Here is a 16,630-nt window from a genome sequence, read left to right on the forward strand (position 1 = left end):
CATACAGAAACAAATAAAATTATGTAAGAGATAGACAGAGACAGGAAAGTTGTTTCTACGGTTGGTGAAATTAGAACTAGGGAAAAATAAACTCTTCTCGGGCTTCCAGCTGGGTATGGGTATCGATTAGAATTAGGGCACATCACCTCAAGATTCAAGGGAATAGATTTAGGACAAAGATGATGAGAAACTACTTTTCCCAGACTGTAGTGAATCTGTGGAATTCTCTGCCCAGCGTAGCAATAGTGGCCACCTCATTAAATATATATAAGACACAGTTGAATAGATTTCTGCACAGCAGGAGAATGAAGGGTTATGGGGAAAAGGCAGGTGGGTGGAGATGAGTCCATGGCCAGATCAGCCATGATCTTATTGAATGGCAGAGCAAGCTCGATGGACCAGATGGCCGACTCCTGCTCATATTTCTTATGCGCTAATAGAGAGATGTTTTAAGGTTTGACTGCTCATCCAGCAATCAACGCGGCAGCCACAAGCTCCCGCTATGAACCAGAGTGCCGCGCACTCTGTGTTGTGTTTAGCACCATTTCTGCCCAATTTCGCATGGTGTTTTGGGAGATCCAGACAGGCACCAGTGCCCTCTCTGGCCCATTTAACACCAAAAGAGAACACAAGAAAATCTATCTCTAGGTATCAATTTTCAAACAAGCACACATTTCTTCTACATGGTTCCATGATTAAATCTCTCTATTGACTTGATCTTATTCGAAAAGCTTTTCTTTTGACATCTAAAAATATTACTTTTCTGGTACGTGCACTCAAAAGCCCACAGGAGAATCGAGGAGCAAAAACACATCTGTTGTGAGCACCAGAGATTCAAAACAGTGGCAAATCTCTGGATTCCAATTAGAGAGAGTCTTCCAAGTATGGCTGGAGGGGAGCCAGTGTTTCTGGAAACACTGTGCACGTAAATCACTGGCTCTCGCCACACCAACACACGCACACACAGTGGAGTCACACACATGGAGCAAAACCTGGAGCATGGTGGGCAGTCAGTGCCGGTACACAGAGAGTGTCACACGAAAAACACATCTACACACACAAAGGACAGAGCTAACACACAGACGTGAGTTCTTGGAGATTCAGACTTATTTATTACACGTGTATCAAAACATAGAGTGTAATGGGTCATTTGTGTTAACAACCTCTACACTCAAGGATGTGCTGGGGACAGCCCACAAGTGTCACCACACATTCTGGTGCAAACACAGCATGCTCACATTGTTCAGCAGATCAACACAAGCAGCAACAACAAAACAAGACAACAAGAGGAAAAGCAAGGCCTCTCTCACCCTCCCACTCTGGCTGTGTGATGTCACAACAACAACCTCTTACTCAGTGTCAGCAAGACCAAGGAGCTGATCGTTGACTTCAGGAGGAGGAAAGCAGAGTTCCAGGAGATCAGAGGTGGAGAAGGAGAGCATCTTAAACAGGTTTCGGAGAACCTGTCCTGGGCCCAGCTTGTAAGTGCAAATACAAAAAAAATGTAGCACCTCTACTTCCTTAGGAGTTTGTGGAGATTTGGCATGACATCTTTGACAAACTTCTATAGATATGTGATGGAAAGTATACTGACTGGTTGCATCTCACACTAGTACAGACACACCAATGCCCCTGAATGGAAAATCCGACAAAAAGTAGTAGATACGGCCCAGTTCATCATGGGTAAAGCCATCTCCACCATTTAGAGAATCTACATGGAGCACTATCACAGGAAAGCAGCATCCATTATCAAGGACCCCACTACCTCTCTTCTCGATGCAGCCATCAGGAAGAAGGTACAGGAGCCTCAGGACTCAGACCACCAGGTTTGGGAACAGTTATTACCCCTCAACTATCAGGCTCCTGAACCAAAGAGGATAAATTCACTCACCCCAACACAGATCCAACAACCTATGGGGATAACTTCACTCAACTTCATTTGCCCCATCACTGAAATTGTCCCATAACCTATGAACTCACTTTCAAGGGCTTTTCATCTAATTTTCTTGACACTTATTGTTATATACTTCTTGTGTTTTTTTTTGTATTTGCAGTTTGTTGTCTTTTGGATACTAGTTGAACATCCAAGTTGATGAGGTCTTCATTAATTCTATTATTGTTATTATTATATTATGAATTTATTGAGTATGCCTACAAGAAAATGAATTTCAGGGTTTTATATGGTAACATACATGTACTTGTATAACAAATTTACTTTGAAATTTGAACCCACTCAGACTGTCTTCCAACCCTATGACAAGCCCTCCCTGGGTCTCCAATCCTTGAGCCTGGAGGCTAAGGAAAGATCTAGCAATGATAATGGAATGGATATACTGAGGTTCAAAGAGCAAGATGGAGAATGATTAAATCACAAAATCCTTAGAGACCTTGACAGTGTGGATGTGGAGAGGATTCTTCTTGTGGGAACATCTAGAACTAGGGGCTCACCATTTAAAGTGCGGGGTTACCTGATTAATACAAGGGCTAGCCAATTATTTTTCTCTATATATTGGGAGTCTTGGAATCTCTCTTCACCCAAGCAGAGTCCCTAAATATTTTTAAGTATGCGATGGATTAATCCTTGATAAGCAAGAGGGTGAAGGATATCTTCGGAAGACAGGCATGCAGAGACAAAGTTACAATCAGATCAGCTATGACTTTATTCAGGATAGATTAGATTAGCTTTAGTTGTTGTATGCATATTGAAGCATACAGTGTGATGCATTGTTTGTATGAACGACTAAAAGGGTCCGAGGATTGTGCTGGGAGCAACCTGCAAGTGAAGCCATGCCTCCAGTACCAACATTACATGCCCACATCTCACTAAGCCTAATCCATGCCTCTTTGGAATGTGGGAGGAAACTGGACCATCCGGAGGAAACCCACATGGCCACAGGGAGAACGTACAAACTCCTTACAGACAGTGGCAAGAATTGAATCCCGGTCTTACAGGTACATGAATTGGAGGGCAAAGATCCGAGTGTGGGTAGCTGGGACTAGGCAGGAGAACCGGTCAGCATGGAGAGGACGGGCTGAAGAGCCAGTTTCTGTGCTGCAGTGCACCATCACTCCATAAAGTCCATTTCTAAGGTTAGACAGCGGCCATTCTGAATACAAAAGGTCCCACAGGTACTGATATTTTAAGGCTTGAGTAGTGCTTTACGAATGAATATTGACCAGTGCTTACCCGTCTGCATGGTATAATTATCATAGCCATCCAGTACACGGAGAACTCTCCCCCACCCCATTAAAAAGTACTGAAAACAGGAGGGCATACATACAAGGTGCAGTTTTAAAGACATCTGTGTTTTTACACAGAGAATGGGAAATATCTGGACTGTTCTGTCAGAGGATGTGGTGAAGTCAGATGCAACTGTGACATTTAAGGGACATTTAGACGCACCTAAATCAGTAGGATATGGATCCTAATGCAAGGAAAAAGAGTTTTGGGTCAGCATGGTAGTGTAGCAGTTAGTATAACATTATTACAGTGTCGGTGACTTGGGTTCAGTTCCATCTCAGTCTGTAAAGAATTTGTACATTCACACCGTGACCATGTGGGTTTCCTCTGGGTGCTCCAGTTTCCTCCCACGGTCCAAAGATTCCAAAGGTTAATTGGTCACATGGGAGTTACCAGGTGGCGTGGGCTCATTTAGTCAGACGGGCCTGATACCGTGTTATACAACAGGGGTCCCCAACCTTTTTTACTGTTTGCACCGCGGACCGGTTTAATATTGAAAATATTCTTGCAGACCAGCCGACCGGGGGGCGGGGGGGGGGGGGTTGCCAACTTTCTCACTCCCAAATAAGGGACAAAAGTAGCAGTCAAATACATGACACTTGTCCCCGAGAAAGACTACCATGACCATGAAGCCTTGCGCGGGCACCTGTGCGAGCATGTGTGACATGCGCATGCGCGTACGTGCCAATTTTTTTCCCCACAAATCGGTTTTGGCTTAATCTTCCTGACTACACTGCACGTACATTATTTCTAATTTATATAGGCTGTATATTTATCATATCATTCCTGCTTTCACTATATGTTAATATTATTTTAGGTTTTATGTGTTACTTAGTATGATTTGGTAGGTTATTTTTTGGGTCTGGGAACGCTCAAAAATCTTTCCCATATAAATTAATGGTAATTGCTTCTTCGCTTTACGCCATTTCAGCACGAAAGGTTTCATAGGAACGCTCTACCTTAGCGGGGGAAATACGGGACAAGGGCGGTCCCGTATGGGACAAACCAATTTAGCCCAATATACGGTATGTCCCGGCAAACACTGGACAGTTGGCAACCCTATGTTCAAGTTCAACAGTGCGTGACAGGGAATGAGGAAAGGTGCAGCTGACTCATATCGTTTCCTCGCGGCCTGGTAGCACATGCTTTGCAGCCCGGTGGTTGGGGACCGCTGCTATACAGTAATGTAAATGGCATAAGAGTCAGCATGGAGATGGTGGGTCGAAGGGCCTGTTTTGTGCTGTACAACTCCCTGACAATGACACCATCAATTTCAGCTTCCTTTCCTGTCCAACAGACGGGTCTCTGGTGTTGTAATAACATTATGTCTTGCTGCTCCTAAATCCATTCACCCCTGAACCCAGAGTAAGACCAAATCCTGCTATACCCTTCCTATTTAGAATATAAGACATGGAAGCAGAATTATTCCATTCAGTCTACTGAGTCTGCTCCACCAGTCCATTAAGGCTGATTTATTATCCTTCCTAATCCCATTCTCCTGCCTTCTCCCTGTAACCTTTAATGCCCAAACTAATCAAGAACCTATTCAACCTCTGCTTTAAATATACCCAGTGACTTGGCCTCCACAGCCGTCTGCGGCAATGAAATCTACAGATTCAACACCCACTGGCAAAAGCAATTCCTCCTCATCTCTGTTCTATTCTGAGGCTGTGCCCTCTGGTCTGGACTCCCCCCAGTATAGGTAACATCTTGTCCACGTCAACTCTCTCTGGCCTTTCAACGACCTCCATTTCGGTGTGTCTATGCGTTCCTTAAATGTCACAACCGCACCTGACTTCACCACCTCCTCTGATGGTGTAGCAACTTTCCCGATCAGTTTAACCCCGTCCCCTTTTCTTTCGGATGCTGACCAACGTACATGATATTTCTACCATTTAAGTATCATCTGTTAATAAACATACAGAGCTTTCATAACTAAAAGAAACAGCATCTTCTGTAGAAGTGCACCCAGCTGTTCAGCCAGATGATTGCAAAATGTCAGTCACATCAGGGATCCTTATTATTCATAGACAAGAAAATAATCAGTACTATACAGTTAGCCAAAGGCTATCGGCCTGTTTTGATATTCTTTGGAGGATTGGGATCGGGAAAGGTTAAATGATCACATTTCATATCAAAATTGCCACTTTCGAATTGCTTTAGGAGGCTTGGGCTTTCAGTACCAAGGGGAAGCTCCATACGGGATTTTGACCCACACGTTGGTCGTTTCTACCCTTTCACCAATAACACAGATCCCCCCCGCCCTCCCCAATGGGGTTTATTCCTGTCCTACCACTATGTAGATACAGTGAGCCTCCCTCACTATAAAGTGCTGGTGCCATATTTAGAGCGGGTTAAGGATATAAAGAGTAAAAGATAAAGATTGGCTTTATTTGTTACATATACAATGAAGCATACAGTGCTACGCAGAAGTTTTAGGTGTATGTGTATACATATATATAGCTAGGGTGCCTAAGACTTTTGCACAGTACTGTATTTGCCAACATTTCTAAATCAACGAGTTTCTAAATCTGGTGGGAGCAAAGGACATTGGGAATGGTGAGGGTGGAGCGCTGCGGGAGGGCTGTGGCAGAGAAGGAGTGTCAGGGGCAGGGGGTGGTGAGGGTGCAGACACACCCAGTCCTGAGACACCAGACAATGTCATTTGATTTTAAACAATTGGTTTATTGATCATTACAGAATGTCTCTCTGGTGCTTCTGCTCCCTCCCCTCTCCCTTCCCCTTTTCCCAATCACAATTCCCCTCTCCCTGTCCCCTTCCCACTCTCAGTCCACAATAGAGATCCAGATCAGAATCAGGTTTATCATCGCTCACAAATGCCAAGAAATTTGTTCTTTTTTGCATCAGCCGCACAGTGCAATACATAAAATTGCTACAGTCCTGTGTTAAATTCTTAGGCACACTAGCTATATATATGTGTGTGCCTGGGACTGTACTGTGTGTTATTTTGCATCAACAAGCAACATAGTCCAAGGACGTGCTAGGTGCAGCCTGTAAGTGTACTATGTTTCTGGCGTCAACATAGCAAGCCCACAGCTCAGTACGCCTTTGGAATGTGGGAGGAAACTGGAGCACCCTCAGGAAACCGACAAGGTCACGGGGAGAATGTACAAATTCCTTACAGACAGCGGTGGGAATTGAACCTGGATCAGTGATCGCCGCCGGCGTTGTAAGGTGATGCACCGCACTACTGTACCACCCTAATAACCTTGGTGTCAGATGAAACAATTCATGTCCGCACCGAGCCACGCAACACTTGATGAATTGAACGTAAAGGATGGGGTGGGTGTGGTTACTGGGCCCCGAGATTGAGGACACCCTGCTTCCACTCTCCATGAGGGGTTGAAGGTGGTAAGTAAGGTCAATTTGTAAAATGCGGTCTCTCCCACAGATGGGATTGGAGGAACTCAGTGGGGAAGGTGGGCCTATGAGGTGGTACGTTCCTTCGGCTGCTTCACTTGGGCTTCAGCAGGCTCCCAAACACAAGGACTCAAGATTCTCAAAACCTTCTAGATTACTCCTCCTCCTCCACTTTGTGTGGTTCTGGAGGGTGGGGGTGTTCCATGTCACCACGGATGCTCTGCGCCTGTCCTTGCATATTTATCTTTGTCCAGCTGAAAACCTCTTGCCTTGCTAAATCTTGGCACGGTGTAGTGGCATGGCAGTTAACGCCATGTTTTACAGCTTCACTGATCAGCAACTGAGGCTCAATTCCCAATTTTATGGAGGTCGTATATTCTCCCTGTGATCAACATGTACGGGTTAGGGTGAATATACTGGCACCAGACAACCCTTACCACAGCACATTCGCGGACTTGTAACACACGTAAGAATTGCTGGTGAACGCAGCAGGCCAGGCAGCATCTACAGGAAGAGGTACAGTCGACGTTTACGGGCCGAGACCCTTCGTCAGGACTAACTGAAAGAGGAGATAGTAAGCGATTTGAAAGTGGGAGGGGGAGGGGTTAGTCCTGACGAAGGGTCTTGGCCTGAAACGTCAACTGTACCTCTTCCTATAGATGCTGCCTGGCCTGCTGCGTTCACCAGCAATTTTTACGTGTGTTGCTTGAAATCCTTGGACTTGTGTTGGTTGTTGATGCAAATGTCACATTTCACTGTAAAACACTCCAGATGTTAACCATACCTCCACAGTATCGTAAGTAACCGGATCAAAAGTACATCAGACTAATTTGAAAGAACAATTCTAAAAATGGAGAGAAAGAGAGGAGTATAGTTTTGCCATTACGCTAACCCGTTTTCCCCAGGAGCTCCACTTTTCTCCCACATTCCGAAGACTTAAGGTACGGGTTAGTGAGCTGTGGATACGCTGTGTTGGCGACTCCTGCACAATCCTCACTGATTTTATTTGATGCATTTCACTGTATGTTTCAATATGCACGTGACAAATAGAGCTAATCTTTAAAAAACACAATACGTAAGTACATCAGACTTTTCAATTTAACAACAGCTTGTTTTTATGTAGCGGTGTCCATAAGTTGGGTATTCTTAACCCAGGGATGGCCTGTGCTGGGAACCACAAGTACACACAGAGGGGGTGGACAATGAAGTGTAAACAGTGAAGGTATCACAAGGCCTCTCCAAATGCTCACCCATCATCCATCTCCTGCCCTTCTATGCAAGAGTCTACAGATCCCCTGTACTGACCTCCAGATCCAGAGTGAAAGCAAGTCATCAGTGACCCTGAGGATGTGGCTGGGGTGACAACTACTGGCCTCCTTATTTAAGGATGGATGTCAATGCTTGGCAACTTTTCAGAGTTGGTTTACTAAACTAATACATGGAATAGGTGGGTTGCTATGAGGAAACATTAGACAGGTTAGACTTGGATCTGCTGGAGCCTGAAAACTGAGAAGGGACTTGATTGAATGGTAGAAAATCCTGAGGATAAATATTTACCCAAATGATTTCACTGGACGGTATGCTGCCTCTCCTAACCACAACCCCAATCTGAGCATCACGCTGGCAAAATTAAAGACATCGGCTTGCACAAACTAAGTATCTCAGGCTGAATATATCAATGTGATTGACCTTTGGATAATTAGAGGCTTTAATGATGATGAAAAGAATTGATGGGTTAAAGAGAGACTGCAAGAGAGTGGGGGGGGGGGGGTTGGTAGCGAGGTTAGGACAAGTGAGGGATTAATAATAACCTTTATAGTTGTGTCACTGGAAACGTGCTCTGCACTAAAATAGCACAAATCTGGGTGGCATGGCAGTAGTGTGGTTAGTGCAATCACTTTACAGCCCCAGTGATCAGTGATCAGGGTTCGATTCCTGCCTTTGATCTCCCTGTGACCATGTGGGTGAGGAAAATCAGTCAAATGAAGACTCGATGGGTCGAATGGCCTAATTCTTCTCCTGTATCTTATGTTTTTACGGCATAACGCAATGAATCTATAAACCCAGATTGCACTCTTCCCATATCTCCTCTAGTTGTGGCCCAGGCAAGGCAAGGCTTTTAACAGCTGCAACATCACATCACTGACTTGCACTACAGACTTGCAGATATATAGATATATAATACATGCTTTTATTTTGTGACACAGCACAGTAACAGCTCATGACCAATATTCCATCATCTTCACAGCATTCAGAATATATCCTGTTCTTTTTGTTTAAAGATGATGATATTCACCTGCACTGATTTCCGTTTGCCAAGAGTTTTGCTTATTCGCTCAATCAATGTCTCTCAATTTACTTCGCACTGCTTACAATGATACCCCATGTGATTCCACTAACTTAGATCATAGGATAGACCATAAGATCATAAAAGAATAAGATAGAAGATTAGGCCATCCAGTCTATCGATTCTGCTCTGCTATTCCATCATGGCTGATTTATTATTCCTTTCAACCCCATTCTCCTGCCTTCTCCCCATACTATTTGACACCCTTACTAATCAACGACCTATCAATCTTTGCTTTAAATATATCCAACGACTTAGCCTCCACAAACGTCTGTCTCACCACCCTCTGGCTAAAGAAATTTCAGCTAATCTCTGTTCGTAAGTGACATCCTTCAATTCCGAGGGTGTGCCCACTTGTCCTGGACTCCCTAACTACTGGAAACAACCTCTCCACATCCACTCTGTCTAGACCTTTCAATACCCAATAGGTTTCAATGAGATTCCCTCTCGTTCTTCTAAACTCCAGCATGCACAGGCCTAGAGCCATTCAACGCTCATCAAATGTAGAAAGCAAATGCAGAAAGCATTTCAAAATCAGTAAGACAAAAGAAGCACCTTCAGGGACAAAGGAGATAGAGAAGACAATCAGTCCATAAAATAAGTCACCAGCTCTGGGATTTGAATCTGTGGCACTTATGCCAGGGCAAAAGAATCTATGATCAAGTGCAACTCCTAAGAGCATTATTGATGAAAACTAAACACCAATTATTGATCATCACAAAACATCATTGTCATCATTATGTGCTGTGACATATGATGTGGGCGATCATGGTCTCGTGAACATGATTGCTCTTGGCAAATTTTTCGACGGAAGTGGTTTGCCATTGCCTTCTGGGCGGTGTCTTTTCAAGACGGGTGACCCCAGCCATTATCAATACCCCCCACAGATTCTCTGCCTGGCAACTATGGTCGTATAACCAGGACTTGTGATATGCACCAGCTGCTCATACAACCATCCACCACCTGCTGCCATGGCTTCACGTGACCCTGATTGGGGGCTAGGCTGGTGCTACACCTTGTCAGAGGGTGACCGACAGGCAAGCAAAGGGAAGGAGCACCTTACTCCTCCGTTGGTAGAGACATATCCCCAGCCAATCACCTGCATCACAAAGCACAAAAGAGAAAAAGGCTGCTTTAAAACCAGGTGGGAGAGGAGAAGCGAAGCTCTAAGCTGTAATGGCAACCATAAATAGAAGCATTGTGCAGTCGTCACAGAAAACGGAAAGAGAAGACGTGTTCTTAAGGCTCACAGGTCACCCTACGCGATGGCCAAAAGTAACTGATGTCACAGCTGAGTTTACATTGCCATCACTGTTGGTTATTTGTGGCTTTCCGGTGGAGTTCAAGGTTTCTCTTACTCATGGAACAGGCCCAGGGCTCTTTTACTCACAGAACAGAGCAAAACTTTACTCACAATGAGTCTCTTTCAAAGGCTGCATGAAGGACGTGATTGGAGTACCACACAAATCTAAGCAGGAGAACAGCATAGAGGAACTGAAAAGGCAAACTTCTGGAGGAAGTCAGCAGGTCAGGCAGTACCGACTGAGAGAAATGGACAAGCGTTGTTTCGGGTCCAGGTGAAGGATCCCAAACCAAAATGTCGACTATCCATTTCCACCCACAGATGCTGCCTGACCCACTGAGTTCATCAGTGGTTTGGTTCTTTTTGTAGATTCCAGGTGTCTGTGGTCTCTGGTGTCTGCAACACAGACGGAGCTGTGGCACTGTCACAGGAATCCTTACACCAAGGCTATCCTGGGTATAATTAAGATTCTGTACCTTATTATAAAGAACCATGTCCTTATCCCAATGTCCTGCCCAATATATAATCCTCAATTAACACCATTGCCAAGAATCAACAGAGACACTACCAAATTTCTCCAGATGTACAGCAGGGAGCATGCTCATTGGTTGCATTACCGTCTGGCACGTAGTGGCCATTGCACAGGATCAGAAAAAGCCGCAGCGGGGTGCAAACTTAGCCACTGGCATCATAGGCACGAGCCTCCCCACCATTGATGACACCTTCAAAAGGTGACGCCTCAAAAATGCACAGTCAATTATTAAGGACCCCCATCACCCAGGACAAGCCCTTTTCTGATTGCTACCAACAAGGAGCCTGAAGACACACACACGCACTGCATTGAGAACATCTTCTTCCTCTCTGCCACTAGATTTCTGAATGGACAATGAACCAACCCATGAACACTACCTCACTATTTTTGCTCTCTTTTTGCACTACTTAATTTATCTATATCTATAATTATTGTTTTTTTTAATGTATTGCACTGCACTGCTGTCGCAAAACAACAAAGTTCACGACATGTGTCAGTGGTAATAAACCTGATTCTGATTCAGAGTGGTGTTGGCAAGTGTTTGCTCTTTGTAAATTGCCTATAATATGTTACTGAAGTGATTCATTGGCTACCTTACTCACTCTTCCTTCAGTTAGTCCTGACGAAGGGTCTCGGCCTGAAACGTCGACTGCACCTCTTCCTACAGATGCTGCCTGGCCTGCTGCGTTCACCAGCAACTTTGATGTGTGTTGCTTGAATTTCCAGCATCTGCAGAATTCCTGTTGTTTGTGGCATTTGGAGACTGTATTTACACAAAGGTAACTTCCTTCTCCCTTGCTGTTGCAGCTTTCCAGACAGGGACTTGGCCGCACTAACTTGCCCTCAAAGTCACTGGACAGCAGACTGTGAATACAAAGGCTCAGGGGATAGGGACTTTTCAGTCTGGCTGGCAAACAAAGGAACAAAGATCCAATGCTCTCAGGGAGGACAAGATGAATCCAGGGACAGAGGAAAAACTTGGAGTCCTTTAGTGATTTTAACCCAGCAGGAAGTTTGGCAGGACTAGCTTTCCCCAACAAAGATATCAATCCACACGAACAGATATTAGAACAGAGAATCAACAAATGTTAAAGAGAACCTTCAAAGAGGAAAAAACAGCCGAAACGTCGACCAATCTTTTCCACGGATGCTGCCCGACCTGCTGAGTTCCTCCAGTGTGTTGTGAGTGTTGCTTTGACCCCAGCATCTGCAGATTATTTTGTGTTTGTGAGCCGAATCAGATTCTTTTTTATCACTGACATATGTTGTGAAATTTGTTGTTTTTGTGGCAGTACATTTCAAAACCTGAAAATTACTTTGTTACAACATAAAATAAGTCAGTTGTGCACAAGTGGAATATTGATATAGTGTTCATGGACTGTTCAGAAATCTGATGGCAGAGGGGAAGAAGCTGTTCCTAAAACAATGAATCCTGCTGAGGGGTCTGGGCCCAAAACGTCGACTCTACTCCTTTCCATAGATGCTGCCTGGCCTGCTGAGTTCCTCCAGCATTTGCAGATTTTCTCTTGTTTGTGATTGGCCTAAAACAATGAGTGTGGGTCTTCAGGCTCCTGTATCTCCCCCCTAATGGCAGTAATGAGAAGAGTGCATGTCCTAGAAGGTGAGGATCCTTAATGATGGATACCACCTATCTGAGGCACTGCTTCTTGAAATTGTCCTCACTGGCGGGGGAGGCTAGTGCCCGTGATGAAGCTGGCTGCATCTACGACCCTGCGCAGCCTCTTGCCATCCTATGCTTTGGACCAGACTGTGATGCAATAGAAATTTGCAGGAGTCTTTGCTGACATTTAAGGAAGGAGGTGGAAGCTGAAGACATGGCCTCTAACGATCAAATTTAGGAAAGGTGAGAGACCAGAAGCGTAGAAGTTTCAACCTCACCACAGACAATTACAGACATGGCGGTAAGTGGGGGGAGGGGGTGGTTGTTGGTGGGTCTTAATACAATTCTGGGAATTTTAAATTGAAGGTACTGATTAACCAGGAGCTAATGTATGTCAGAGAGCTTCAAGTAAAGAGATGAGCAAGACTTAATGAATCAGGCCTTAGTCACAGAACAAAACACATTAGAAGTGAAGATTTCAATAGATGGTGATAACAGTTCTCTAATTCAGAATCAGGTTTATTTTCACTGACATATGTCATGATATTTGCTGTTTTGTGGCAGCAGTACGGTGCTAAATATAAAATATACTATATGGTAAGAAATATATAATCAGTCACTACTTTATTAGGTACATCTGCACACCTGCTTGTTAATACAAATATCTAATCAGTCAATCACGTGACAGCAATTTGATGCATAAAAGCATGCAGACATGGTCAAGAGGTTCAGTTGTTGTTCAGACCAAACATCAGAATGAGGAAGAAACGTGATCCAAGTGATTTTGACTATGGAATGATTGCTAGTTCCAGATTGAGGTGGTTTGCGTACCTCAGGAACTGCCAATCCCCTGGGAGTTTCACACACAAGTCTCCGGCGTTTACTGAGAATGGTGCGAAGAAAACCAAAAAATCATTCAGTGAACAGCAGCAGTTCTGCGAGTGAAAACGCCTTGTTAATGAGAGAGGTCAGAGGAGAATGGCCAGACTGGTTCAAGCTGACAGGAAGGCCACAGTAACTCAAATAACCACACAGCCGTGTGCAGAAGAGCATCTCTGAATGCACGACACATCGAACCTTAAAATGGATGGGTGACAGCAGCAGAAGACCACGAACGTGCACTCAGTGGCCACAATATTAGGTTCGGGAGGTATCTATTAAGTGGTCACTGAGCATATATATAATTTAATGAAAAGGTAGTGCAAAAAGAGAGCATACAACAGATTCAAATCTAAGGAAAGATACTAAATGTTCTGTGGTAGGGGGAGGACTCAGGAAATAACATTCATCTGCACTGAATCCCTCTCGAGAGCTCTTCACAAGCTAGAGCGAAGGCAGTATAGAGACAGGGAGGAGGTTACCCTCTGCCTTTCACCTCCTACGGGGAGCTGGCTCCTCGAGCATGGCAGGCAGATAAACGGTATGGGAAATCCAAGCACCTTCAGTGTTTGGGATGGAGAGTTCTCTGTATCTCGTGCCCTGCTCATCTGTTTCCTCTCCTCTCCACAACCCCCACGCTCACCCTTCCTCCTCACGCCTAAGTTGTGGCTCCTGCCAATCCCCAAACGCACAAGGGAGGCTAGGAAGTGCTGCAGGGCAGTGGATGCGTCACATGCAGTAAACTGCACCACCAGTCGCCTCTTGCTGCTTATTTTTAGAACTCTTTGCAATAATTTCAATTCAGAAATGCTCAGGCTGGCTCGATGCAAACATTCCCATGGACCAGTTCCCAGATTTAACAGCAACTGGAGGATGGCATTTAACCATTTCAGCGAACCCGCTCCTCTCGGCACAGTAGTGTAGCGGTTAACACAACACCTTACAGTATCAGTGACCCAGGTTTAATTCCCCCCGCTGCCCGTAAGGAGTTTGTATGTCCTCCTCGTGACCAGTGGGCTTGTTCCAGGTGCTCTGGTTTCCTCCCAAAGTCCAAAGATGTACTGGCTGGTAGGTTAAACTGGTCATTATATAAATTGTTCAACGGTTCATTTAATATCAGAGAAAGTTAAGGCATCCGTTAGTCTTGCGAGACCATGGATCTGCGCCTGGAAAGTCTTCACTCTCCTGGGCGCAGGCCTGGGCAAGGTTGTATGGAGGACCAGCAGTTGCCCATGCTGCCCCGACACCAATGTTGTCCAAGGGAAGGGCATTAGGACCCATACAGCTTGGCACCAGTGTCGTCACAGAGCAATGTGTGATTAAGTGCCTTCCTCAAGGACACAACATGTTGCCTCGGCTAGGGCTCGAACTCATGACCTTCAGATCGCTAGTCCAATGCCTTAACCACTTGGCCACGTGCCCACACAAACCTTCAGAGAAAGTATACAGTATACAACCTGAAATTTGTACTCTTCACAGACATCCATGTAACAATAATTGGGGTACTGATTGGGGATGATCGGCCATGATCACAGTGAATGGCGGTGCTGGCTCGAAGGGCCGAATGGCCTACTCCTGCACCTATTGTCTATTAAACCCCATAGAATGAATGATAGAAACATCAAAGCCCACCCCTCTCTTCACACAAGCAGCAGCAAAAGTATTGCCCCCCCCAATTGTACTGATTCCCCCAACCCCCTCCTAGCATGCAGAAGCCCCTCCAAAGAGACCTTGATCCAGAGCCCACAAACCATCACTTTGGTGTCTCAGACGGGCTCTCTCTCTCTCTCCAGCGAGGACAAGATGGAATTGAGTGACTGCTGGGTGGAATGGCTCGCAGGGCTCAAAGGACCAGAAGGGCCTATTCTGCACCGTCCCTCAATAAATAAAACAAATAAATCCCCCCTCCTTCCCAACCTGCAGCCCAGCTAGCACCTGTCAACAGCAGCTTTGACTTTGCAACAGTGAACAGGGGGGATGAATAATAACTGGTGTGAATACCACCCAAGCTCGGTCAACCAAACAGTAAGAGAGAAAAACTGGGCTTAGATAACAGATTCATATGATTAAACAGCATGAAAACACGCCCTTCACCCTGTTGCATTAGAGTCTAAAACTGTTGTTTTTCTCATACTTTAATTTGTTCCATGGCTGCTTATATTTTTATACAATCACTTGTATGAGCGTAATTGTTCAGCAAACTTTCAGTAATTGTAGTGTGGCTGATTTTGTATTTTTCTAGCAGTTTCTCTGCAGCCTGTGTCACACCACCGAACCTGACTACTTCATAGGCTACCTCTTCAAAGTGCAAAGTAAATTTATTATCAAAGTACACATACGTCACCATATACACCGCTGGGATTCATTTTCTTGCGGGCATACACAATTGAATTTTGAAATGAATTGACTTACATCCTTCACATACATGAGGAGTAAAAATCTTTAAGTTAAGTCTATAAATCCACAGTAGAGTAATCACCATAGTACAATCAATGAAAGATCGTGTCAACTTGAGTGTTCAATCAGGGTGCAAAAGACAACAAACTGTGCACATATAAAAACAAATAAATAATAATAATAATAATAATAAATAAGCAATAAATATCAAGAACGTGAGATGAGTCTTCATTCATTGGTATGGGATTGGGTGAAGTTATCCCCTTTGGTTCAAGAGCCTGATGATTGAGCCAAAGGGAATTATTAATCCACTTATCAATGAAATGTTCTTTCTCTGTCTAGCTTTATAAGGCATCTACCCTATAGTGTGGTAACAAGAACTGAACGCCTACTGGTCCAACTAATGGCTGAGCAGCAGTGAACCATCTGATTGGTCTATCAGAGTTCTCTTTGGGAACTAGTTGACTTGGTCAGCATTTCTGATCTGGCTATTGTTCACAATTGCACTTAATTAAAAAAATGGATAGGAAGAAACATGGGTGGACAGACCAGTTAGACACAACAGTCCTCTTCTACACAAGATTCAACACAAGTCTTCACAGATAAACACCAGACTTTCTACCAATCCAACCTCCCTGCATTGTCTATATTCCCTCTATAGTCACTCCTGGTGGGGCAGGGTCTCAACTCAAAATGTTGACCACCCCTCTGCCTGCACAGACACCATAAGACCACAAGACACAGGAGCAGAATTAGGCCATTCTGCCCATCAAGTCTGCTCCGCCATTCCATCATGGCTGATTCCAGATCCCACTCAACCCCATACACTTGCCTTCTCGCCATAACCTTTGTGCCCTGACCAATCAGGAAATCATCAATTTTCACCTTAAATATACCCACAGTCTTGGCCTCCACAGCTGTCTATGGCA

At 44.6% G+C, this 16,630-nt stretch overlaps 1 protein-coding gene across 15 annotated transcripts in view; it reads right to left on the bottom strand.

Annotated features, from left to right (window-relative positions):
* msi2b (musashi RNA-binding protein 2b) overlaps positions 1–16,630 on the bottom strand; it is a 639,735-nt gene that overhangs the window by 339,313 nt on the left and 283,792 nt on the right. The gene's annotated exons all lie outside the window — the stretch shown is intronic.

The sequence above is a fragment of the Mobula birostris genome, chromosome 25 (assembly GCF_030028105.1).
Source record: "Mobula birostris isolate sMobBir1 chromosome 25, sMobBir1.hap1, whole genome shotgun sequence".
NCBI lineage: Eukaryota > Metazoa > Chordata > Chondrichthyes > Myliobatiformes > Myliobatidae > Mobula > Mobula birostris.